Here is a 27,637-nt window from a genome sequence, read left to right on the forward strand (position 1 = left end):
TTACTTACTCATGGACCTGAGCCATTCTGGAGGAGCTGCAAATTCTGCAGCTACTCAAGAATTTCCCAGCATTTTATGGAACCCGAAGGTTTATTACCGTGTTCACAAGAGCACTCCACTGGTCACTAACCTGAGCCAGATCAATCCACTCCATTCCATCCCATTCTATCTCTCTGAGATCCATTTTAATATTGTCGACCCACCTGCGCCTTCGTCTTCCTAGTGGTCTCTTTCCTTCGGGGTTTCCCATCAATATCCCATATGCATTCATCTTCCGCCCCATTCGTGCTACATGCCCTGCCAACCTCATCCTCCTTGACTTCATCATTCTAATTATACTTGACGTCAGCTGTTGCCATCTCCAGATCTGTTCACCATACGAACAGTGCCTGTCTATTTGTGTGTTCCATATTGCCTTGATTAAAATATCATAAATGTTGCTGTTGAAAGGCTAAGTTGTCCGAAACAAAATCGAAGATGGTATGGGAATGCTTCAGCCATACTTTTCTACAATGTAGACCCCTTTTTGAATTGCATTGCTATTTTAATGACACAGAATTATTATACTGCATATTATGAAAGGTACAATATTTTATTGAAATTTTGTACACTGCATGAAGATTATTGGCAAAATGTTGTAATAAGAACTACCAGCATCGTTTTTTAGAGGTCTCAACTAACTTCAGTGAGGCCGTGGAACTTCGAGGAGCAAGTTATGTACGAGTATTTGACATTGAGATGGTTTCAAGATTGCTTGAAATTATTCTTTTTCTTCCCCTTGGCACTACAGCACCAGTGGGCCTAGGCCTATCTCTATGAACTTCTCCGTTCATTTCGGTTTTTCTAGATCTTACACATTCGATAGGACTCCTTGGGCGGGTGATCGGCTCGTCGCAAGGCCTCTACCTGTATACAGATACAGAAAAACACACACACACACAAACTAAACATCCATGCCCTGAGTGGGATTCGAAACCACGATCCCGGTTTCCAAGCGAGCGAAGACAGTACATGCCTTAGACCGCTCGGCTACCTTGACCGACTCATAATTCACTTTTTCTTCCCCTTGGCACTACAGCCCCAGTGGGCCTAGGCCTATCTCTATGAACTTCTCCGTTCACTTCGGATTTTCTAGATCTTACACATACGGTAGGACTCCTTGGGCTGGTGATCAGCTCGTGGTAAGGCCTCTACCCGAAATTATTCTTATTGGTACTTATTTTGTTTCTTCTAGCCATACTGAGGACTTACAGAAGAGAACATGGCACAAGACTGTGGGAAATTGTTTAGAAATGAGATTACAGGTGTATACTGACATGATATACAGGGGAAGGCATTTCAAGAACCCGCAGGTAGTCACGGTTAGGATTTGTAGGGGGAATCTGAATTAAAATTTGAAAGAGAAGAAAGTGAAGGATATAGGTAAACTAATGATTTTCGCAGTTGAGTTGGAAGACGATTTAGTCCGGTTCAAAATCTAAACGAGTATATTTAGATTTATAATCAGTAATAACGTCTTATGATACTCTGTGATGGAGCAAATTCAGTCCCTGAAAAAGCTGAAACCAGTGTTCCAGATACAGTGGACTCGTGACTTCCTGGAGAGAAATTCTCGACCGCTTAACAGGCCTCCACTTTTAGAATGATTTTCCGCCGGGTCTAGTTGTCAACTGCACGGTAACGAGTCCAGATTCATTGGTTTCAGTGGAAGGTGGGGTCGAAAATTACAGGATTTCAAAACACAGGCCCAAAACTTAGAAGGACGAGACTGAATATTGATGTTGGAAAAATTACTTTCACCATTCACCTGCACATGCGCATGTACCTACTTGCCCTGACATATTTAAATTGACCCATAACTACACATGCTATCCTCCTTCCCATATTTTAACAGTTTTAACTTTAACAATTTAAACAGGTTAGTAAATCGATTTTTTTTATTTCATACTCTTACGCATGAAATTGATCAAATCAGATTGTAAGAATGTATCCATTTAAACTTGCAACGTAGTAATAATAGAATTTATTTACTTATTTGTCTGTGGCAGACAAGCGGTAGCGTGGTTAGTTGAGGCACTATGCTATAAGCCGGAAGATCGCGGTTTCGGTTCCCGATAAAGTCACTGGGTTTTTCATTTAACCTAATCCTTCGAGCAGCATTATGCTCCTGGGTTCGACTCAGCTACTAACAGAAATAAGTACCAGGAATCTTCCTGAAGGGTAAAGGTCGGCCGGCACGTAAAGCCTACAAACCTCACCGCCATCCGTGAGTCGGCTCTCTAGAGAGTGTGGAAGCCTCGACGTCTCACAACCCCATGGGCCTCCATATCCTCTTACAGGGATAGATTTACCTTTTACTTATTTGTTTACACTTTATTATGGTTCAAGGACCGGAACATTGAGTGTATGAAGACAAATAGTGCTGACTGATATAACTATATATTTTAATACATTTTGTTAAAATAATAACCAATCATTTTCGTTGTTGTGTTCAAGGCCCAACCACTCGTACCATTGATATTACAGAGGACTTCCGTTCGGTGCCATCCGCCTCTTTATTCACCCCTGCCAACAAATCAGGAGAAATATAAACAAGGACAAAAGGACGAAGAAGCAGCAGCGGTGCAAGTAAGTCACAAAAGGAAGAAATTACAAGAAGTGGATATGAGTTCAATATCTGAGAGTGATCTTGATTTAACGCGTGTTGAATCGGTGAATCAAGTGACAGGAAACAAAAGAGGACGCTCCTGCTTCTTGTCACTCGACTCATCTCTTTCGACGGAGGCGGAGAAGTTCTTCTCCTTAATGTAATCCGACGATAAATAAACATCATGTAAGATTTGAGGTTTCCACGGCGGTGACTATGAAGAAAGCAGTCTTCTTGGATGTGGCACCGTGTAGATGTTGTGTTAACCGACGTTTCGGAAGAACGTATCGCCTCAATTTTCAGGTTAGAAGAAAAAAGAAGAAAATTGGCGAGCTAGGAACCAGCGTGAGCAGATGCTAACCTGCTATATTATATTACATTGCCGTACATTACATTATATTATTGTATTTTATTAGAAACCTATTCTTGTAAATAAACAGGAATACTGTGGATGCGACTGTGTCATATTTTAGGTAATGTCTCAGAATTTCCCCAGAAAAACTGAAAAGGTGTGAATAGCCTTAGTTCTGAGGTCAGTCTTCGGGTACGACGTTCAAACTCGGTTTTTCCGAAAATAAATCACATAGCACAACCATTGTAATGAGAAGCTGTTTGATTAATTAGGCCTACAAATTAAATATTAGAGTACGAGTATACTTATATGTGTCGCCGTCCTGTCTGACAGGTGCCCAATGCGTTTCTGGGAACTTGAGTAGCTCTATATCAAACCACACAGCATCATGTCCCAGAGGAGGGCAGTCGTCAAAAGCCATGGCCATAAGAGATTCTACTTTAGCTATGTACAAACACAATCTTACCATTCTCATGCAAACTTGCCTTCCTTCAGCTGAAAGGATTGAAAATACGGAAAGAAGGTTCTAGAGATACTTCTCTGCCTGAGATCCAACTCCAAAACCCTACAAACGCAAACATGCCCTTTGTGTCTTATTTCATTGCTCAGATAAATTGCTCGCTATTTCACGGGAGAACTAAAGAAAACCAAGAATTACGAGTAATACAGATATGGTTCTCGGCACTGGTGAAAATCGATTCCGACCTCTCGTCCGGTGCGTGGTCACGAAATGTCTTGAGTGCCGTGTTCTGTGCTTTCCTTTCCAACAGAAAGTGAAGAGTTTCCTTTTCATCTCCACTTCAGCAAAAGGACTGCTCCAATTCAGTGGCACAGTAAATATTATTTGTCCTCTTTCCCTTGAGCCTCTTTATTATGCCTTATGGTATAGTGAAAGGTAAAGTTGTCCCTGTGCTTAACTAATTTAGCATCACGTCATGAAGGCGTATGGGAGAGTGGATTTATAGATCCACATTTTCTTGACCTTGGCACTAGTTGGAGGTGAGTGGTCAGCTTCACGCCCTTGCCGCTTTATCCCCGGTACCCATTGGATAGGAGGATGGGTGGACCCAGAGCCGGTCTGGACGATTTGGAGAAGAGAAAACTCTTGACCCTATCGAGACTCGAACTCCGACCCCTCGGTCGTCCAGCTCGTAGCCAGTCGCTATACTGACTGCGCTACCCCGGTTCTTGATACCTTATGGTAAGTCACATAATGACACTATATCAACTGCAGAGCGCCAAATATTTTATGAGGTTAAACAAGTGTGATGAGTCGAACGAGTCTGAAACGAAGTGGTCTGGAGTCCTTAGGTTCTCACTCCGAATTCCTTTTGAAGGAATTGTCGAAAACCGTGAAACCTCTGAATTTTGATTTCCTTGTCAGTGCCTGAAAGGAGGACTTCCACAATAAAACTTATGTGTTTCGAGTGAAACTGCTTCCGGGTTTTCCAACATTTTATGGAACCCGGGGTTTCATCGCCGTGTTCGTAAGAGACCTCCACTGCTCTGTATTCTGAGTCAGGTCAGTCCAGCCCATAAACATCCATCCTATATTTCCAAAATCCATCTTAATATTTTCCTCCGACCTATGCCTAGACCTTCGTAGTGGTCTTTTCTTTCTGACCTTCCCATCAAATTCCTACATGCAGTCCTCTTCTCCATGCGTGGTGAATATTCTGCACATCTTCTTTGGCTTAAAGGTAAAAGGTATAACTAGCCCTGTAATAGGCCGTGGAGGGCCATACAGTTGTGAGACGTCGAGGCTCCCACATTTTCTAGGCAATCGGCTCACAGATGGCGGTGAGGTTGTCTGCCTCACGCACTGTCCACCCTTTACATGCCAGGAATATTCCTAGTACTCATTTCTGTCAGAGGCTGAGTCGACCCCAAGGCCATAGTGCGGCTGGAAGGATTATGATAATTAAAAAAACCATGACTTCACCGAGAATCGAACTCGCGATCATCCAGCTTGTAGCATAGTACCTCAATTAACTACGCTACCGCGTGCCCCCATATTATTTATAACAGCCCTGTATCTACTGAGCGAATAAATTATCAATATTAATCCCCTAATATTCACACTCTACACTATAATTAAATGATTAAACATGCTTATGTATTTTTAAATATCTGTGTGAATCTGATAGGGTTTGTCTAGTCATCGAGGTTAGCTCTTCCTAGGGGCCCCAACTGAGTAGGTGTCTTCCTCTCTCACCTGAGGACGGAAACAGATCCAGTTTCCGAAACGTTGTGTTTTCTGGTCTCTAGAATACCGGACGATGGAAAAAGTCCAAAACCCCATAATTCTGAGAATTTTATATTTGAAAGTTATATAGCAATTTTTAAGGCAGTCTAAAATTAACAAATATTCTCGTGTTTTTTTTTAGTTCCTGTTGTGTTCTGGAGGCCAATGATTGTTAAATTTTTTTGTTGCTAGTGGGGTGGGACTAAGTCCCTTGTACTGCGGCCAATTCTGGCCTATTGTACCGGCCCCAGATGATAGGTGAGGGTGATCGTGGAGCAATTGGTAGGATGAAGATTGGCAGGGGAAACCGAAGTATTCGGAGAAATCCTGCCCCAGCGACACTTTGTCCACCACAAATCCAACTTAATCAGACCGGGGATCGAACCCGGGCCGCTGTGGTGGGAAGCCAGCGACTAACCGCTTGAGCTATGGCGCGGCCATGTTTTTTACTTAATATGGAAGTTCGAAAAATGTACCAGTTAAGTAAATTTTGTTCAATTATCACTAAAACTTCGGAAAACGCATGGAGAAAATTTATTGGATATTACATTTTTTCTATGATTTTTCTGTCGGGATAAATATTTATAGCGCGGAAAACTATGTATATCATTGCGTATACTTGCCGTTAAACTTGCGTCGCATATAACTGAAAACTGCAGCAACGCAAAGATCTTTCTTAAAATATCTTAGTACAAATTTCATTAAAATCCTTCGAGCGATTCTCGAATTTTCTCATGCTTAGGCACGGACAGACGAAATGAACGAACTAAATAGACCCCCCCCAAGTTACAAATTCACCTAAAAATATAAGAGGATTGAAATCCTATGAAAAGTTTTCCACTTGTCACGGAGAAGCACAGGATTCGGGTCACACCACCTGCAGACAAAATTAGTTATGCTCCTTCAGTGGTCGAATAGTAACCTACGCATGAAACACGAAAGTAGCGGGGAACAAACAGCGATCTACTTGCTGCATTCTGCATTCTACTTTATTGTTTACTCTACTCTTCCTCTCTTTAGATGTAAGCTGTGTTCCCTCAAGACTTCCACCGGACTACAGCAGCGTTATACTCAAGTCACAGCTGTGCGGATCTCAAATCCTGGCAAAAACTTAATTCGCCTGCTATTCTCCAATTAGACTACATGCTGTACACAGGTGGAGGAGAAGTTGCCGCAAAGGCACGGCGAAGACAGAATAGACAGTTTCAAATCGTATCTCCGCAAAGTGAGATGAACACTTCTCAATTCACTCACTCATGGAGCTGAGCCCTTCTTGAGAAGCCGACAATTGTGCAGCGAATTAAGAAATTCCCAGCATTTTATGGAACCCGAAGATTTGTTACCGTGTTCATAAGAGTCCTTCACTGGTCCCTATCCTGACCCAGATCAATCCAATCCATACCGTCTCATCCTATATCTTAACACGATTATAATAAATTAATGATTCCACAGAGGTAGTCTGTGCGTCCAGTCACTTAGGCAGTAAATGCCTTGAATCGTCCAATTGTTATTGGCTTTAACACAGATTCAAGGGTAAAACGTAAGGTAAAATTATCCTTGTAACAGTCCGTGAAAATCCATAGAGTTGTGAGACGTCGAGGTTCCAACATTTTCTCTAGATAATCTGCTCACAGATGGTGGTAAAGTTGTCAGCCTTACGGACCCGCTGCCCTTTACCCCCAGGAAGATTCCTGGTACTCATTTCTGTTAGAAGCTGAATCGATCCCAGGGTCAAAGTGCGGCTGGAAGAATTAGTTAAATTGAAAAAAAAATTCACCTCATCAGGACTCGAACCCGCGACCTTCAGGTTTATAGCTTAGTGTCTCAACCAACTACGCTACCGCGTGATTAAAAAAAGTTCTGCTAAGGGCATAAATTGCGTTCCGGACGCAGCAAATTTAAGTACTTAAGACAACTTCAATTAAAAGTTCAAAAACTGCATTTGTACACAGACTTCATGAAAATGAAAGATAGCTCAGTCAATGTAGTGATTAGTCTGGGGGCTGGACGATTGAGGAAGTAGGCTTTGATTTCCAGAAAACATTAAATTTATTTTAACCACAGTCATCACACAGCCCCCTGGACCCCTCCATCATCGTCTGAAATGGTTGTTTGGGGTTGTTTCTCTCTGGCTAAACAGCCGGGTGGGGTGAAGTTGACCAGTCTTCACCTGCTGTCGACGTTAAGAAAGTTCCTTGACTTCCTCATTCTAATTATCTTTGGAGAATAGTACATTTATGAAGTTCCTCAATATGTAGTTCTCCCCAACCTCCCATCATTCCAGCCTTCTTGGGACAAAATGTAATCCTCAGCAACCCGCTTTCAAGTTCCTTCAGTATATGTTCTCCCCTTAATGATGACAATGTAAAATATTCCACAAATGAATCCACCCCTGCCTTATTTATTATCCCTAACCATTACACTACCCATTACATGTAGCTCAGTAGTTGATTCAGCGTCGTAAATTATTTGAATATAAAGAACTGCGTCCATTCGTTATCAGTGTATAAAGATACTGCTTCACACTTGCACATTATGATGAATAACCGCTTCAAGAAGAGAACAGAAAGAGAAATCATATGTTTAAAATTTTCAATAAAAAGTATTGTAAAAAAAATTTAAAATATCACAAAACAACGTACATGTAATGGCTCAAACTGGAGCTAAAAGGAACGTAGTTTGATACTTGCCAGCTCCTATGCCACGAAGGAACGTTATCAAAAGAACAGATCATAAGTACATGGGTACATTTATTGTACGTAAAAGTAAAAGGTAAAGTTGTTTCTGTGCTTAACTGATTAAGTACTACGCCATGAAGGCGTATGGGGGAGTGGATGTATAGATCCACATTTTCTTGACCTCGGCACTAGATCCACATTTTCTTGACCTCGGCACTAGCTGGAGGTGAGTGATCAGCTTCACGCCCCTGCCGCTTTACCTTCGGGTAAAGACTCCCCTCTGCTATCCATTGGTTAGGAAGTTGGGCTGGCCGAAATGTAGAAAATTCTGACACTGCCGGAACTCGAACTCCGACCCCTCGGTCGTCCAGTCGGCAGGCAGTCGCTATACCGTTTGGGGTTCCCATAATTCGTAGGCGGACCTCACAAAAGGACCCCCACAAGGGTCCCGCGAGACGCTGATTAGCAGCCTCTGCTTTGCATGAAACTCAAATCGAAATCTAATGAACTTAAAAATTGCACATGACATAAAATTTGTCTCAGTTTTATCTGGAAAATTATTCGATATATTATATAATTAAATAAGCGGGAAAGTAATTTATGACTTTGTACTGTGTCTGTACTGGTCGTTATATCTGCCGACAGCAGGTAATAACTTGTAATAAACGAATATGGAAAACAGTGAAGTGTGCAACACCTGGAAGATTATAATTGGAAATTCTGTTCTTGTTTTATACCAATATGTTTCAATATGGAAATATCAAATTTCCAAGTCTAATCAACCATACTGGCATTCATTAGTTTGAGCAGTTTTATTAGCTGACGAAAACATAGTGTTGTAGTTGTTCTAAAATCCCTCAATGATATTGTTTGTTGCAAATTTAAATATCGCACTTATCTCATCATAATAGTGTTATTGCAATTGCCTGTGCACCTTTTCATGACCCTGTGGAAAATGGAGTTGGTACTAACAAGGTTTGGCTACAGTTTAAACAAACCTGTTATGATTGGCGGGATTTTTAATAACGCCGCAAAACTTTAGTAGATTGACCAATACAAGTGTCAGGATCAAAATTATTTATGTTAATTTTAAAATTACAGTCAAATTCTAGTTTGTCCGCGTTGTAAATAAAATATTCAGATTTCGAAAGTGAATTAAACAATTTCCAGATCTAGTTGGCTTCAAAAGTTGTCATCGGAATTTATTAAACAATTGTCACAATTTTGTGACTAGACAAGGTGTTTGGATTAGTAATTTCAATTACTGAATTATTGAAAATTGTACCTTACCGCCTTCTTTGAGCCGATTGTCTAGAAAATGTGGGACCCTCAACGTCTCACAAACCTATGGGCCTTCATGGCCTGTTAAAGGAGTCCTGCCGTCTGTGTAAAAAAGGTTGCGAAACTGAAGAAGAGGCCACGGCCCAACAAGCATCTGTAGAGCCATTGAGGGATGAATGAATGAATATACTAGTATAATGGACGGAATGAGTTTCATTAATATGTATAAGTCTACGTGTATGCTTGTAGACCCTACTCTAGACTGCAAGAAGTTATTCTTGTCCAGAGAAACCATCGTTTCTCTTCCGCTGAACTATACTGTAATATAAAAACAATTCAAATCACGTCAAATATCCTGACATTGATACCCAACACCTAATACGTATTTTAATTTACCAAAATCTGGCTTACTAAATGTTTAAGCTTCCTGAAAGAAGCTGTCCGACAAATTTTCCCGAGGTTGGTAGAAGTCTTGACTCTCGAAACATTCCGGAATATCTGATCACCCAATGACATGCTTCATTTACTTTCACGCTAAGAGGGATATGTGCTGTTGTTACTCTAAAATGCCCCTCATCACCTGAAACAAGAAGGCAGGCTGCGCAGGGCGTGTGATATGAACTTCCTGGCACCACGCGACTGTGGAGATCAGCATGTGACAGATACAGCACACTCAATCATGATGTACAGCTAGGCGTTCATAGTAATGAATTCACATCATTTGAGCATTAGAGCAGACTGGGACACGCCCTTCCCACCATTTGTCTGCTTTCACGACATTCAGACTTCAAGCCACAGTTGACGTTTCCTCGTCGTTGCAATGGTTTATTGTAAATGGGTGCTGAGGACCATTATTCTCAGCTAAGTAACTATGTTCCAATTTTCAGACAAATATGTCGATAATTCAAACACCGAATTCAACCTTTATACTAGATTCTGAACAATTTCAATCCAGTCTAAAATGTTACACGTCTATTGTTTGACAAGCTGCTAAGGCGGATGTCAGACATGTTGAAGGTTATTTCATGACTGAATAGGTTGGACTTGCATTAGGATAGGCGCCTGGCTCGAATATTCACCGAGACATCGACTGTTCCGACTGAAGGTTTTGTGATTTTCCTCGGACAATCCAGGGAAATGTTTGGATAATATCCCGACCGAGTCACAACCCCCTCCTTACAGATATTTTCTCATTCATCCATTATCCGAAGATATACAGACTTGATCCTCTCAGAGTTGTAAAATAACCCACCACAAAAGGCGCCCGTGATTAAATTCGATAAGTGTTTTGTGAAGTTTCTGGTCACCAAATTCGAATTTCAAAATGAAACAGACACACTGTAACACGAATAGTTAACAACTATAACAGGATACTAGAAGAACGTAAAGCGAAGGACTAAATTCGCGCTAGAATCAAAATTAAGAAAACAAACTGAGGACGTAGTGTGCATGTTTTCGCATGTGCTTATGTGTGTCATGTGAATGTGTCAGTCACTGACGAGGTAAAACACGCAGCTATGGATAGGTTTGCCCAATATAATACTGTGGCAATTCCCTTTCACGCGCTACATGTCCTGCTCATCGTAATCTCCTTTATTTCTCCTTATATGTCGTATACTTAACGAAGCTATGAGTAACTGAGAATATATAACGGGAGGCCGGTCACGGTAGCCGAGCGGTCTAAGGCATGCCCTATCTTCGCTCGCTCGGAAGCCGGGATCGTGGGTCCGAATCCCACTCAGGGCATGGATATTTGGTGTTTGTCTGTGTTTGTGTACAGGTAGAGGCCTTGCGACGAGCTGATCACCCGCCCAAGGAGTCCTACCGAATGTCTAAGATCTAGTAAACCGAAGTGAACGGAGAGTTTCATCCGGTAGGCCTAGGCCCAAACGAGGGCTGTAGTGCCAATGAAAAAAAAATATAACGGGAATGGTTGGATTTAGTCGATAATGAATGCAATGGATGGGGAAGAAATCGGTGTCAGCCTATTTTAAGTAACTCTCACGGTATTTTCCTGAAGAATCTAAGAAGAAACTCAGTCATGAATTGGTGTAACGGTCGGGATTAGAACCAAGCACCTTCCGAAAAAAGTAATAAGATTAGAGCTTGAGTCACCTTGCCCGATTGTTTATTATGGCTGAACTACCTTAATGAGACTGGTATTTGAAAGTAAGGCATACATGGCGTTGTTGTGCAGTTTCCCCTACTTCATGTTTACTTCAGGGCCCAAACATTGTTTATGGTCCTTTGTTTTCAAGTATTGTAATTAATGTTCTTCTATCGGAATATAAAGTAGTTCAAAAAGTACGGAACGACTAAAATGACTTAAAAAAATCCGTTGTTTTAGTCCGCAAGCGAACTATACCGACCGAGCAACCGCCGCTTGTCGGCGAAGTATTTCTTTTATTTTTTTTTATTGCTAGTTGGGTGGGACTAAGTCCCTTGTACGACGGCCAATTCTGGCCTATTGTACCTGCCCCAGATGATAGGTAAGGGTGATTGTGGAGCAATTGGTGGAATGCATATTGGTAGGGGAAACCGAAGAGCTCGGAGAAAACCTACCCCAACGCCACTTTGTCCACCACAAATCCTACTTGACCAGACCCGCGATCGAACCCGGGCCGCCGCAATGGGAAGCCAGCGACTAACCGCTTGAGCTATGGCGCGGCCCTTGTCCCTTGTACAGATCCAGAGGTCACGGTTTCGATTCCCGGCGCTACCAGATTTTCTGAGAAGTAGTGGGTCTGGAACGGGGTCCGCTCAGCCTCGTGAGGATAATCGAGGAGTTATTTCAAGGAAATGGTGGCTCCGGTCTAGAAAACTGAAATTAACGGCCGTGGGGATTCGTTGCGCTGACCACACAATACCCTCTATCCGTTAAAGTTGACACTAAAATGACTTAACCCCTTTTATTGAAGAAATACGGCACTGAATTCTGCAGAATGTCCTTCATAACACATGAGAGTTTTCGTCAGATGCCACTCACCACAAGTAGATAACTTTGTCTACTTATCAAAGAGATAGCAGTTTAGGTGATACAATGGGATACGACATGCCCCACTATTGTTCTTGCGAAGTCCCACTATCTCGACAGGTAAAACTGGACCAGAAGTTTCACTGTTGGCAGACGTCAACAATTCTTTTGCTTACAGAACTGGAGTTAAGGGACATTCTGAGGCTTCTCTGAATGTGCGAAAGAGTGATGATAGCAATTCAATCTCGGTGACGAAATCTGTCGACGTTGGCTACGGTGCGACCTAACGATGTCCTTTCAAACTGGTAGATCGTTAATTTGTGCAGAAATAATTCATCTGCCGAATGAGTTCAATACCTTGTCGCAGCTTAACAAGAAAACCATTCCGTTAATTTTTGAAAACTCGAAATTCAGCTGTCGGCAAACTGTGGTTAAAATTTTTTTAACAAAAAAGTTCATTAAATTGATCTAGTGGTCTGAGGTCTAGTGGTCAGAGGTCCTGGCTATAGATCCAGTTAACCCGGGTTCGATTCCCGGGGCTACTAGTTTTTCTGACAACTAGTGTGTCTGGAACGGGGTACACTCAATCTCGTGAGGATAACTGAGGAGCTACTTGAATGGAAAAGTAGCGGCTTCGGTCTAGGAAACCGAAATTAACGGCCGTGGATATTCGTTGCGCTGACCAAGCGGCACCCTCTATCCGCAGAAGTTGGCACTAACTTCGGCGACAACCGCCGGTCGCTCGGTCGGTACAGTTCGCTTGCTGACTAAAACCAAGGAGTTTGTTTTTGTTTTTTTGTTTTGGTTACTTACTAAAGACAGTCTCATTAATGTGATTAATTCCATGTATAAATATAGAATTTCATGAGCAACACAAACACTTGAAGTATACTGATTTAAATCCGTACTAGGTTGGAGTAAATCTTCGCAGGCGACAATCAAGTGCAACACAAGATCCCATTCGTAACTTCGACCAATGAGTCAACACGTGATAAAACTTTACTGCCCTCTTCAGACCGTTAACGACGAAAACGAAGAAATTATCTTCCATTTTCAATTGCCTGTACTCTGAACCGCAAAATAATTGCGGGTAATAAAACAGCAGTTTCCTTCGCATTTTAATGAACGATAGCTTCCACTGTCTACAGTTGTTTTCGGCAAAGCAGATTCTACGAAAACAAGATAACAGGACGAAAGGCGTATGATGGGAGTGGGGGCGTAATTCTCTGTCAAACTCCACATTTTATACAAGCATCACAACTGCGCAGCCCCTTAATAAAAATCCTAAGCCTTTTACATGTAAAACATAATAGGACTCCTGTGTATTTGGTGTCAGTTCGCACATTTAGTCTCCCTTCAGCGGCAGCAGCAGCAGACCTTACGATTATATTAAGCTGTTTTTTATATTGCTAGTGGAGTGGGACTAAGTCCCTTTGTACTGCGGCCACTTCTGGCCTATTGTACCAGCCCCAGATGATAGGTGAGGGTGATTGTGGAGCAATTGGTGGAATGAAGATTGGCAGGGGAAACCGAAGTACTCTGAGAAAACCAGCCCCAGCGCCACTTTGTCCACCACAAATCCCACTTGACCAGTCCCGGGATCTAACATGGGCCATCGCAGTGGGAAGCCAGCGACTAACCGCTTGAGCTATGGCGCGGCCTACATTGAGCTGTTACACTGAAACATACATACATAAATAAATACATACATACATACATACATACATATTTCATTCGGAATGTCTGTGAACTGCATATAAACAAACGAGAGGAAGGTACCAGGCTATTATCAGTGTAGTTTGCAATGCGCCGTCTATTTCGCAAAGTCCAGTGTGTCTTAATACACCACTTTTGCTGCAGACAGACGACGTGTGCGCCCTTGGTATACGTCAGCAAGAGTGAACATGCTACCTCCTCTCTCCGATGTTCTGTTTTAATGGAAATGTGAATAGAATATACAAGTATTATAATAATTTCAAACTCCTGACAATTAAGAAGGTATTCATCTGCAAACTTAATAAACTTTGAAGTTTATCTCTTAAAAACGATCACTAAATTTAAAACTATATCAACAAGAATCAGTGATACTGTTATCATCATTAGTTAATACATCCTACGCTTTTAAGAAACTCTGAAACATTTTTACAGTCCCTACGAACTCCCCCTAATCGGAAAATATTGTTAGCATATAGACCCGTTGCCAATTATGGACTCTTCAAACAACAGCCCCTGCTAGGCAATATATTCCTAACTTGCACCAACTGAACAGCAACAGGGGAAAGGTGTTTCCTGTACGGGCCGTGCCGAGATGTTATAAGCAGGACAATTAGTGACAGTCAGTACAGTGGAGGGAAGCGAATAGTTAGTCGGTAAGCTAGTGAGTTAGTCAGAAAACTGCAGTTCAGTCATTGTGAGCTATCGCTGTTAGAAGATGGCAACTTCGGCACGGAGATAGTTTGGAAATCCAGAGTAAGGGATATGTCCGCCGCTGGAAGTCGTCACCAGGCAACGGCTAGTGGAGACTGTAACAGGCTGGGAACAGTAGTGTGTGTGTGTAACAGTGAACTGTAAATTGTAATCACGAGACGTGAGTTAAAGTGTGTAATAAATCGAGTCACCAATCCAAAAGCCGTCTATAGTCACTCATACATATGATAAAATTATAGGCCAAAAAATATATATATAATTGCAAATCGCTGAATTATTTATGAATTGGGCGGAATATACTACAGCGTTATTGGCTTATGTAAACCAATAAACAATTTAAAATGTTGACTTACATAAAGATGTAAATGATAACTAATCTTGAGATTGTCTAGTTAAATGCCCACAAAATCAGAAGATTATATCAATTTGTTGCCCGTAATTCGGAAACTGTGTGGATCGGGTCATTTATTTCTCGTCGTATCGCAATAAATTGGAGTTCTTAACAGGGCTCACTCTACATCAGCCGTTTGAATATTCAGAAGAGTGCAAAACATGCTGGAGGAGAATGACGGATGGAAAACTGAGTAACAACTTGTCCCTCAGCACTTTTACTATTCAGTATTAATATTTTTACCGTGAGTGTGAAACCGTGACGGAATGCAGCAATAAAAATACATCCTACAGATCTACGTGTATGTAATTTCTGGAGAAATGTAATGGTCCTGCCTACAGTAAGTAAAACCATATGAGTGCCATGAGTCTGAACTTCCTAATTCTATTTACTCAGTACCTAAGACATTTTGCCTGCTAAAAATACATGCCTAGATACTGCTATTCTTAATAAAATAAGTACAGACTTCAGTTCGTTTCTGTCAAAATAAAATTGGGGACTACAAAAGATATTATTTTTCATTCTCTATTAGATCTACATTTTAGAATATTAAGCAAAATGTCCGCCTCGCATGCCAAGCAAAAACGACAGATAGCGACACAAGCGCTAGGGTCAACGAGACGACCCTACGTGCATACATTACACAAGAGACCTACAGGGCGGGAACCCGATTTTTGAGATAAAATTTATCTGGAACTTTTTCATCTAGAGTAATGAAACTTGAATCATTTGGTTAACTCCGATGTGTCTGAGCAAAGGAGGCTCCCCCCTTCGAAATATAGATGAGATCAGAAATAATAATTATGATGATCATGATTAATACGATGATGGTGATGATGATGATGATATAGATTTTTAACTAAAAGCAGGTCCACTAGAAACACTGCACATGATAAAGTATTGCAATATTGAAGCCCTTGTGAGGGGGGTTTTCACTGGTTCAAGAGAACCTCTACGATAGAACTGTGAGAAGAAGAGAGAAGTTGATGATGATGATGAAAATAAAATAATAATAATAAATACATTATTAATTCACATACTGAATTCAACAGCAAGGGGCGAATTTTAAAGTCAGCACGAATAAGAACGTCACAAATAAATTCGGATATAAACAATTATTACTTGAGAAAAAAGCGGAAGCAATTCATTTTATCTATATGTAAACATAAGATGTTAGCAGTAATAGAAATAAAAATGATTCAATTCATTTTATGGTGCATACCAACAGCATTAATCTACTGCAGACAAAAATAAAATATATAACAAATATAAGGAAATGCGAAGATGAAATGAAAGAGGTAACCAGGCTCATAAGAAGGGAATTAATCACTCAGAGAAAACTTGTCCCTAACAAAAACATCAAGAACTTGGCACATGCTATTAGAAGCGTTGATGCATTTGGCTGAAGGCTGAAGGTGAGGAATTTATTGAGAGTTGCAAGACTATTAGCTTGTAAAAAACGGACTCTGCTTAGTATTATGAGCTGCTTAGCCCGTTTAGAGTCGTGAACGGCCGTAAAGTCGAGGTTTCCATAAATTAATGGCTGTGGGGATTCGTTGCGCTGAACACGCAACACCCTCTACCTGCTAAAGTTGGCACTAATTTCGCCGACAAGCGGCGGTAGCTAGGTCGGTATAGTTCGCTTGCGGACTAAACCCACGGAGTTTTCTTATCGATTAATTAATTAAACGCACGAAATTTTACATCTAGACAATGGAAAAGATTTAGGTTGTGATCTCCTGGTTATGACAACATGTAGCCTGACAGGTGATTATCACCAACATAGGTGTATCTCCAATAAGGGAACATATGACTATTGTTGAAAAATTAATGGGAATTTATCAGGGTCGGTAATTATGAAATGAGGCCCAACACACGTGATGAGAGTCCTATGGACATACATATTGCATTTTGTTTTGAACGACTAACGCTTGTCATGCTCCACTAATTCTTCTAGGAAATAAATACACTGAATTCGCTTTAAAACATGCCACAATTTGTCGAGACAGGCAGCGATGTCTACTCTATCGAATATCCGGCTAGAGAATGTGGTCTGGATTGAGCATTGCACAGTGTAATTTCATTTGCCTATCATTTCTCATTTGTCACGAAAGCAGTCCTGTTTCTACGAAGCATGGAAAATGAGTATAAATAGTTTCCATCATACTCAAATCTCATTGATCAGAGTATCAGTTGAAAATCGCTAAATAATTTAAAATTGCCTCTTCGACGTCTGTTGTCTGTAGACAGCAAGGAAGGCAATTGTTCCATATCATAAAGAGAAGTTGTGTTTTATCATCATGGTCTAGAAACAGGCTCTATGAATGAACTGACATGTTTATAGTCCAGTAAGCTTTGTGCACCATTTGAAATAGCGAGTGAACGGGGAATAACAACATTAATTTGAAAATTAATGCCCTGACGAGATAAATAAACATTTTACGATCAGACTAAGGAAAGATGTAAAATGTTATTACTAGTTACAGCAGCAACAGAATTTTGAGCGTTAATGCGTAAGAACCTCTCCTGCCCAAAGGATTATTTTGTATGTCCCGAACAAGGGTATAGTCGTTTGTTTCAAATAATCGTGACTGTGTTCTAGAAATAATAATACTTGGATATGAATGTAGGAAGTACGATCAGTTAGAATTTTTATAGAAGGTTATAAATTTTTTTAAGGCTTCCTCTTCAATGCAGACACGTAAAAGATGTCCATAATTACCATTCTAGGAAACTCTTTTCCGAAAGCTCTAATTTGGAAATAATGCGACAACCCTAAGCAGTACATAACATGCAGGAATTGAGATGGTTATATAGGCTACGACTGCTCGAGTTCGGATCTCCATTAAAATCATAACTTTGTATATTCCTCCTGTTGAATTTAACTGTTCAACAATAAAATTATATATCGCGTCTACACCCTGAAGATGGCGACTGCAAATACGCCGAAATGTTGGAACATCTTTAATATACGAAGCGATTAACTCCGAAAGTAGCAGTTATAAAAAATAATAGCACGAAATTTTTGCATTATATAATGACATTAGTCACCTCTGTGGTACAAACAAATAAACAGGAATATATTCAGTTAGATATAAAATTACATTCCGTGGTGGAATATCTTTCTTCATCCCCACAGTCTGTAGAATGTTCACTTACTTAGGCTTTAATCAAGACCGTTTAGGACTTTTCAACGATACTGGAGCCGTCATTACTTCTTGAGCATAGAATTGCCTCATTAAGGCAAAGGGAAAATCAATTACAGACTCATTCCAGACACATTCTTAATTAGTGAGGCTGTAATTATAGTTATTCCAGAAAAGCAACCATATTATTGCCTAATTATGCATGGCTTATATCCCCGGTTGTTTTGGATGTATACTTCTCGGCTGCATGCCTGCAAAACAGTTGCTTGAGGTTGGTGCCGCTGGTGTGCAACGTCACACGAGACATAATGCAATCCGGTAATGCACGGCAAAATAAAGATTAAAAGCATTAGGAAAACGGAGCAGGCCCTTATTTTGAGATGATTAACATGATTAAGTCAGTGAGCAGCATAAGAAATTTTTATCTTATTCATAGCCCTGAATTAAAAGATACATGGGAAAGATAGAAGGAAAGAGACCACTGGGAAGACCAAGGCGTAGGTGGGTGGAGAATATTAAAATGGATCTTAGAGAGACAGTGATGGTATGGATTGGATTGATCTGGCTCAGGATAGGGACCAGTGGAGGACTCTTGTGAACAAGGTAATGAACCCTCGGGGTCCATAATTTGCTGGGAAATTCTTGAGTAGCTGCAGATTTGGCTTCTCCTGAGGAAGGGTTTCAGCTCCATAAGTAAGTAAAAATGGTTATTATAGTGCTGATGAATATATCGGCGGATATATCAGTAGCAGGTGAGAAATAATTTACAGATTAGAGCTGTAAACCTATATTCAGGGTGAATATGCAAAGTTGTACCATGGCTCAAGCGGCTAGGCGTTCTCACCGCGTACCTCTGGATTCAATCCTTCGTTACCACATGTGAATTTCTTGCTGGACAAATTGGCAATAGAGGAGGGGCCTCTAAGTTGCTTGAGCTTTCTCCTGCTAAGCATTATTCAACCATCTCTCTCCATATGTAACTGTCATCGTCCTCTGAAATGTGTTGTGGTCCTGACCAGGCAGCATATTATCATAACCTCGACGATTTAAATTTGGAGCGTCATTTCTGACCCGGTACTCGGATTAATACAGAGTAATGAACATTTTTACACCAATAATATTACAAAAATGACGAAACACTTCAATCAGGAGAATTAATATTCTATTTGTACAATAGCACGAAACGAAAGAAAGTTGGATAATATAAACAAAAGAAATGTGACATCATCTAAATAGGCCTTTCAGCCGTGAGAAGAAAAAGCAGTTACAGTTAGAGTTACAGTTACAGTTACAGTTACAGTTACAGTTACAGTTACAGTTACAGTTACAGTTACCATTAGCCTTCTCAGATTAAAACAAAAGCTGCAGTATATATACTTCATGTTTTAAAAACAACTTAGAAGAAAAACTTGTTCCAATTTAAGTATATCAAGAAAAATCAAATGTATTTGAGAAATTAAACAGCAGACCTTAAATAGAGAACTTAATGTGAATGAGAACTGTTGCTCTGTAAACAAGAAATGCAGATTCGAAACACGTGATCTTACAGAGCACTCTACTCCGTGCTGAACGTAAAATACATTAAAGACAGGAGTAACAGAATCACTTAATATTCTTAAGTAAAACGCTCATCATTTGCTGTGTGTTGGCCTTTAACAGAACTGAAATTCGAACCATGAATCTGAAGGCCAGCTAGCATCAAACATATAAATGAAAAACCAGTAAACAAACAGATTCCATATGTGCATAGCGTCAGACGGAGGTTGGAAACCTGCGGGTCGTAACGGCCGCTCCGTGACCGAAATAAAACTGAATATAAATTGCTGAGCCCTGTATGAAAAATTGTATGTTTAAGAACGTCCTAGCGTATAATTTTTTAATTCGCTTAGTGGGGGGTGGAGTCCAACCGGGCCCACTCGGCACGGCGGCCACTGATTGGCCTATTGTACCTGCCCCGGGTGATTATGATGATGGAGAATTTGGTGGAATGAAGATTGGCAGGGGAAACCGAAGTACTTGGAGAAAATCTGCCCCAGCGCCACTTTGTCCACCACAAATCCCACTTGACCAGACCCGGGATCGAACCCGGGCCGCCGCAGTGGGAAGCCAGCGACTAACCGCTTGAGCTATGGCGCGGCCCTGCTAGCATATAGATCTCGGCACATTCCGGGTCAAAAATCGACCTCAATGCTGTAATGGGTTCAGTATTTATCTCGCTATAAGTACACGTTATATTGACTATATTTTATCTTGTGGCTCATTTTACGGCAATGTCAGTTTCTAAACTAAATGACATCAAACAATAGATCGATTTATTGAGAAAGATTTGGAAGCAAGTAGTCTTGTCATAGTTGAAGTATTATCCTGGAATTGGCTTGGAGGAATCGAGTAAAACCGCGAAAGTTCTTAATTAGAACATCCAGTGTCCCAACAGAGATTCGAACGGAACACCTACAGATTGCAAGGCTACAGCGTTACTGCTTGAGCCAACGTGCTCGTTAACTATTTATATTGAGCAGCCAATAATAGCTCAACTACTCGAGGAATTTCCCGTTTCTTTTAAGAAATGCAAAATGTCGGGATTGTTTGGTTTTTGGAATTTTTCCATCGGTATTCTAAAGAACACAAGAGTTTCGGAAAATGGACCTGTTCGCTTTCTCACGTGAGGAATGGGAAACATCTACTGTATTGGATCCCGGGTCTGGTCAAGTGGGATTTGTGGTGGACAAAGTGGCACTGGGGCAGATTTTCTCCAAGTACTTCGGTTCCCCTGCCAATCTTCATTCCAGCAATTGCTCCACAATCACCCTCACCTATCATCTGGGGCTGGTACAATAGGCCAGAAGTGGCCGCAGTACAAGGGACTTAGTCACACCCCACTAGCAATAAAAAAAATACTGAATTGGTTCCGTTAGAAAGAGCAAACGTCAATTACCCTTCGGAATCCAAAAGTTTATCGACGTCTTCACAAGAGCCTGGACACTACCTGAGCCAGATAAAGCCAGTCCAGGCTGCCAAATCTTACTTTGGTAAAAGCTATTTTAATGTTTCTCTCTCATGTATACCTATGTGCTAGCTTTGCTTCAGGTCTTCTGATGAAAATTCACTACGCATTCCTCATCTCACCTGCGCGTTCTACAAGCTCTCCCCCCCCCCCACTTTCCAATATGATCACCCTTATAATATGTTGGGATGCTTCTCATCATACAATTTGCTCCAGTCATCTCCTACTTCTTCCCTTTGAGGTCCAAATATTCTTAACAACATCTGCTCTCAGACTAAATCTACGCATGTTCTTCCCTTCGGGTGACACAACCAGTTTCACACTCATACAAAATAACATATAAAATTACTGTGGCACATAGACCCGCTGCTATGTACCGGCACGGGGCAACAATGGAAATACTGTTGGAAGAGGTGTTTTCTCCGTAGTACGCTCCGAGGCTACATCATGCGACCGACCGAGCTCAGTGCAGTGCAGGAAAGTGAAGACTTGGTTGGTGAGTTAATTAGTCAGAGAACTGTAGTTCAGTCGTTGTGAGCTGTTGCTGTTAGAAGCTGGTAGCCGAGGGAACTCAGAGTAAGGGGAACGTGGGCCGTTGGAAGCCGTTACCAGGCAACGACAAGTGGTAATACTGCAGAATGAGAAGACTTAGTACGTGCTGTAGTGAACTGCAGAGTGTGTGAGATAGCGATTGCGCTATAGTTACTTTTAGTTACAATCTGTAAGTATTCAATAAATCCAATTATCAATTTCAATTAATTTAAAAATGTATGTACCTCACAAGGTCTTGCTTTTCCCAAGGATACGCCGTCTGCAGATGCGAGCAGAGATTGGACTCTAGTCTCCACCCGTCGCTCATGGTTTTCCTCACACAGGTCATGGGATGTGAACTGGTTTTCTAAACAACTGGAATAGCATTGGCTTTCTTGTTCGGGTGATATGTTGTTCCTAAGGTCCGTGAACAGCGTTTGGTGCTTTGGTCCATCCCTTTTTATATGTGATTTCGCAATGGGCCACAGAGCTTGAGATGTGACCTTACAGTTCCCTACTTTTGTTTCCCACCTTAATGTCTTTCTACGAGGCATTCATCTGATAGATTTGGCGACTCAATTAACTACCGTTGTACCGTACATGCTGGATCCCAGGTTACTTGCCACAGTTTCCTTAATCTCCACTTATGTTTTGGCAGACTCTCCAGACCAGGTAAATCCTTATTTAGTTCCGAGAGTGTAAATTTGCTTGTCGATAGCCTGTACGCCGAAGCTATAGAAGCAGTACAGTCGCTGGCCGCTTTATCGGTTTCTTCCCCGAGTTAATTTGGATTCTAGCTGTCAACTGCCTGTCTGGTCTGGTTATATATACTTGGAACGGAACGCAAAGAAAGCGGATACAGCCTTATATAGAAAATACTGCAACATAGTCGTTGTTCACCGGCCGTTGTCTAGCAACGGTTTCTTATTCACTGACGTCATATCGTGTTCAATGTGCCATTGTCTAGCAAATGACTACGTCTCCAATTAAAGTATTCGATCGCAGCACAATTTTATGAAACTGTCATTCAAAGAATAGATGGAAACGGACGACACTAAACATTAGAAGAAATTATGAGCATTGCTCGAAAGGCATGCTTCCTGTTTCAGATATTTCTAACCCTACATATCTGTCATCATTATTGTTCCTGTTTTATATTATTTTTGTTGCGATCTTTTCACTTAAGTACAAACTCGGTCAAATTCGAATTTGTTAGGCACATCAGACATGCAAACAATGTTTCATGCGTGATGTATAGTACTATCTATAATTTCTTTCGGTTTCAAATATCGCATGCCTAGCCTCTTTGGTTCCTTATGTTATCACCTTTAACCCTAAAATCTAAGTCAATTTTCGAACAGCAGTATGTTATTATGCGTATTACATTCTACAAAATACATAAACTTTATAATAGCTACCCAGTTTTGCCAAGGTCTGTTCCCATACATTATTTCTTAATGCTAATTAATATCCACTGATGTCACTTTCACATCACAAATTCGTACTTCCGCCATATTGTTTCTTATTCTTTGTTTCGTGAAAACAGGTCAAGTGATTCAAAAGTTGAAACTGAGGACATGAAGGGACCAAAATGTACATAAAATGATGACATAGAAGCATAATTTTTCTTTAAGGAAGGAACATGAACTAAAAGCTGCCCAATCCAGACATCGGTACCAATATGGGTAGTGCTGTCTGCCAGGAATCGAACTTAAGTCGTCCAGCCCACTGTCTGCCACTTACTGACTGAACTGTCACAGTTCATATTTTATTAATACTGCTTTTTTAAATTCTGAGCATTTTCCTCTAATATCATTAAAGAATATTAATCAAAAGCACAACAATACGTGTTTAAATGTAACACAATGTAAAACTGTTGATCTCCTATTGCAAGTCACATTAATATCCGTCACGCTTTCCATAATCATTATGCAAAAGTGTTGGCTGTAAAATGCTAACAACAAACAGCAACGTAACAACCTCAAGCCGTGCAATTAATTTGTCACAAGCATGGCCGGATGGGAAGGAGAATGCAATGAAATGCTACATAACTCACTGCTGTACAAGTACGCTAGTGCAGCAGTGTGCTTCCACAATTTTCACGATATATAAACAAGTTTTTTATTATTTTTTATTGCTAGTGGGATGGGACTAAGTCCCGTGTATTGCGGCCACTTCTGGCCTATTGTACCAGCCCCAGATGATAGGTGAGGGTGATTGTGGAGCAATTGGTGGGATGAAGATTGGCAGGGGAAACCGAAGTACTCGAAGAAAACCTGCCCCAGCCTCACTTGACCAGATCAGGGATCGAACCCGGGCCGCAGCGGTGGGAAGCCAGCGACTAACCGCTTGAGCTATGGCGCGGCCTGATAAAGAAGTTAGTATGTGTAGAAATTGGGATTATGTTGTTTACTTTACTCGCAGATACAAACAATTCGCATTTCACCATATATTTTACAGCAAGCGTTGACCGCTGTGGCCATGGAGTCAAGATGGTCCTGTGTATCCAACTTATAAGATAGCTTCGGTATTATATAGAAAATTGTGATGAATTTATGGATTTTCCTGGCATAGATTTTTCTAGTCTGTATCTATAAAAACATGGTCACATGGTGTTGATCCTCAATTGGTCGAAACACATAGTGTTTTCATAAAAACAAATAACCAGTAATCATTGGTGTGCTATCTGTCGATGCTGCATGGACGGATGATGAACATAGGGATTCTCAACACACTTTCTACAAGAAGAATATACGTGTATTTTCTGCTTCTCAAATTTCATGCTCTCAAAATTCCACGTCACTGCATGCATGCTTGACGTTGCACACATTAAAGCAAAATTGAAGTGTTGAATGATTCTGGGTCCCCGCTACACAACGTTCCATGGGGTTCTCAATCCTTCTTCCTCGTTTGTTTGCTTTGGAATGACATGATTTTACGTAGTTTGTTTACGTCAGGTTAGCTCAACTTCGAGAAGCCTGAAACGTATTGGCCTGAAAACCCTTATGCTCCAAAACCTGTATAGCAATTACAGAACATTTATATAAAACGTCAAAGAAAATTTGTTACAACTAAAATATTATTTAAGATTTGAGGTTTTCACGACGGTGACTATGAAGAAAGCAGTCTTCTGGGATGTGGCACCGTGTAGATGTGGTGTTAACCGACGTTTCGGAGGCCATATGTTCCTCCGAAACGTCGCTTAATACCACATCTACACGGTGCCACATTCCAGAAGAATGCTTTCTTCAAAATATTATTTCTTTGTATAATACAAAATTAAGAAATTCTGTAGACCTCTCCATCCTGTACGACCTTCACTGTGACTGTTATGTTCTGAAATATGCCCGTGATTATTTTTTGTGGGTTATTTAAATGCGCTGTCAGTATCTTGACCGACTCTCTGGTCTTGTGGTCAGAGTTCCTGGCTACAGATCCAGAGGTCCCGGGTTCGATTCACGGCGCTACCAGATTTTCTGAAAAGTAGTGGGTTTGGAACGGAGTCCACTCTATCCCGTGAGGATAATTGAAATAGAGGCTCAGGTCTAGAAAACCGAAATTAATGGCCGTGGGGATTTGTTGCGCTGACCACGCAACACCCTCTATCCTCTAAAGTTGGCTCTAACTTCGCCGACAAACGGCGGTCGCTCGGTCGGTATAGTTCGCTTGAGGACTAAAACCACGGAGTTTATTTCGTCACTATCTTAGGCTGTGTTGAGGCGAATGGTAGGATGATCGAAGAATGGGAAAAGATTTGGAAGAAGCTGTAGTTGAATAATCCTGATATTATTCCTGAGGTACTGAGGGAAAGCAGGAAACACTTCAGTCAGGATAGATGACGTCATGGTCAAAATTCAAACCGAATATCTTCCGAAACCCAACCGCTACCTCAGCCCGTTTGGTGCCTACGAGTTGGAATAATGTAAAAATAAATATTTCACACAATATTTACACACAGTATTCAATTCGTCCAGAAACAGATATGTGTATGCTGTATACAAACAAACTTACCCCTTCGTGTTGCAGATGAGATATATATATTTTTTTCGAAAGCTTCAAAGCAAAATCCAGTCTCTCTGATGATGCCATTGCTCTTTTACACTGACAGTTCACAATTCTTCTCGAGCTTTAATCTGCTTTTCCTAATTCACATTCGCAAAACACACAACCGTCACAATCATTAAAATGCATATCCCATTATGTGAAACACAATCTTACACGCGTATCCATTTTACCATCGTTTAATGGGGTTGAATATGAGGTTCTCACCGCACACACATTACGAACTGCACTGTCTCACAGAATTACACTCGTTCACAATTTAGAATACCGTACTCATCCTATAACGTGTTATTAGCTCCCCGCGTTCTCAACATGGAGAGCAGTTACTGCCACTACTGAAAGCAAAATATCCCGAAACTATTGAAACCATCGATGGTGAAGCATACAAATTTGTCTCTATTACAGCCACACTCAAAGTAGCAGTGAATTCAGAAATACCTATATCAAGACCTGCCCTTCCATCTAGCGTTGGTAACAAGAAACTTCATACAAGGTCACTTTCGTTTATGTGTAAGAAGCAAATTGCGGACTTCGCTTATACATCTGATTGATTGGAGTCAAATTGGATTATATTGGTCTAAAAAGGTAGCTTAGTAGGTTGTGTCAGTGGATATTCGAGATAAACAGTTGAACTCCACTCAGAGCAGCAATGAGGCAAATTCTGACATCATCAATATATCACACTTCACGTCCTTTTAATCTACCAATTAATGCTTACGATTGGTCTGCTAATCGACAAATAATAATACTCCAGAATATCATCTGAAAGAGAAAAAGGCTAACACTGATTTAATATTGGCTTTTTTTAGAAGACCGTCATAAAACTGTAAGATAATTCCTTCAGGCCATAGTGTACGAGTTTTATTTTTCAGATTCCTTACACTACTTGAATTAATTGGCTGTCATCAACTGTGAATTCTTAAATGGTAAACTACTTGTATAGCGTCACTAAAAAATGGCCCGTTAAGTCAACTTCTTCTGCTGTTGCCATGACGCAACTTGGCCTCTTTTGTGATTGTTCTACATTGGTCCCGGTCCTGTGACTTTCGTCTCCAATTCCTATGGTCCAGTGTCTTCAAAGTTTCTTAAGTTGAATCCACCGGGTTCGATCCCGGATCTGGTCAAGTGGGATTTGTGTGGACAAAGTGGGGCTGGGGCAGGTTTTCTCCTAGTACTTCGGTTTCCCCTGCCAGTCTTCATTCCACCAATTGCTTCACAATCACCCGCACCTATCATCTGGGGCTGGTACAATAGGCCAGAAATGGCCGCAGTACAAGGGACTTAGTCCCACCCCACTAGCAATAAAAAAACCTTATAGCAGACCGTGCATTGCTCACCCGGGTTCGACCCCAGGCCAATATATGTGGGATTTATGGTGGACAAAGTGTCACTGGGGCAGGCTTTCTCCGAGTACCTCAGATTCTCCTTCCAATTCTCATTCCACTGACTACTCAACAATCATCATCATCTATCATCCGGGGCTGGTACAATAGGCCAAATAATGAGCGCAGTACCAAATGGACTCGGTCTCACCCAACCCCCAAGATTATTATAGCAGGTCTGCGTACACGCCAAGTGCCCTCTGGTTTATGCAGATTTGAGTCCTAGAAAGGTCTTCCAGTCATCTGAACCGCCCTACTTTGATCACTTTCACTGAACCTGGTTCATTACATAATTTATAAACTTCATATAAAAAAATACAAATTCCGTGGTTTTAGTCCGCAAGCGAACTATACCGACCGTGTGATTGCCGGTTGTAGACGAAGTTGCCAACTTTAGTGGATAGAGGGTGTCACGTGTTTAGCGCAATGAATCACCACTGTCGTTAATTCCGGTTTTCTAGACCGGAGCCGCTATTTCCTTGAAATAGCTCCTCAATTTTCCTCACGAGGCTGAGTG

The 27,637-nt window shown here is 41.0% G+C and overlaps 1 long non-coding RNA gene across 1 annotated transcript in view; it reads right to left on the bottom strand.

Annotated features, from left to right (window-relative positions):
• Nucleotides 1-26,051, bottom strand: part of LOC117283192 — a 374,652-nt gene extending 348,601 nt beyond the window's left edge. Inside the window, exon 1 of the long non-coding RNA XR_004514204.1 lies at nucleotides 25,688-26,051. This is a non-coding gene — a long non-coding RNA (uncharacterized LOC117283192). The remainder of the gene's footprint in view (nucleotides 1-25,687) is intronic.
• Nucleotides 26,052-27,637: the final 1,586 nt, after the last annotated feature.

Source organism: Cryptotermes secundus, unplaced genomic scaffold (genome assembly GCF_002891405.2).
Source record: "Cryptotermes secundus unplaced genomic scaffold, Csec_1.0 scaffold468, whole genome shotgun sequence".
NCBI lineage: Eukaryota > Metazoa > Arthropoda > Insecta > Blattodea > Kalotermitidae > Cryptotermes > Cryptotermes secundus.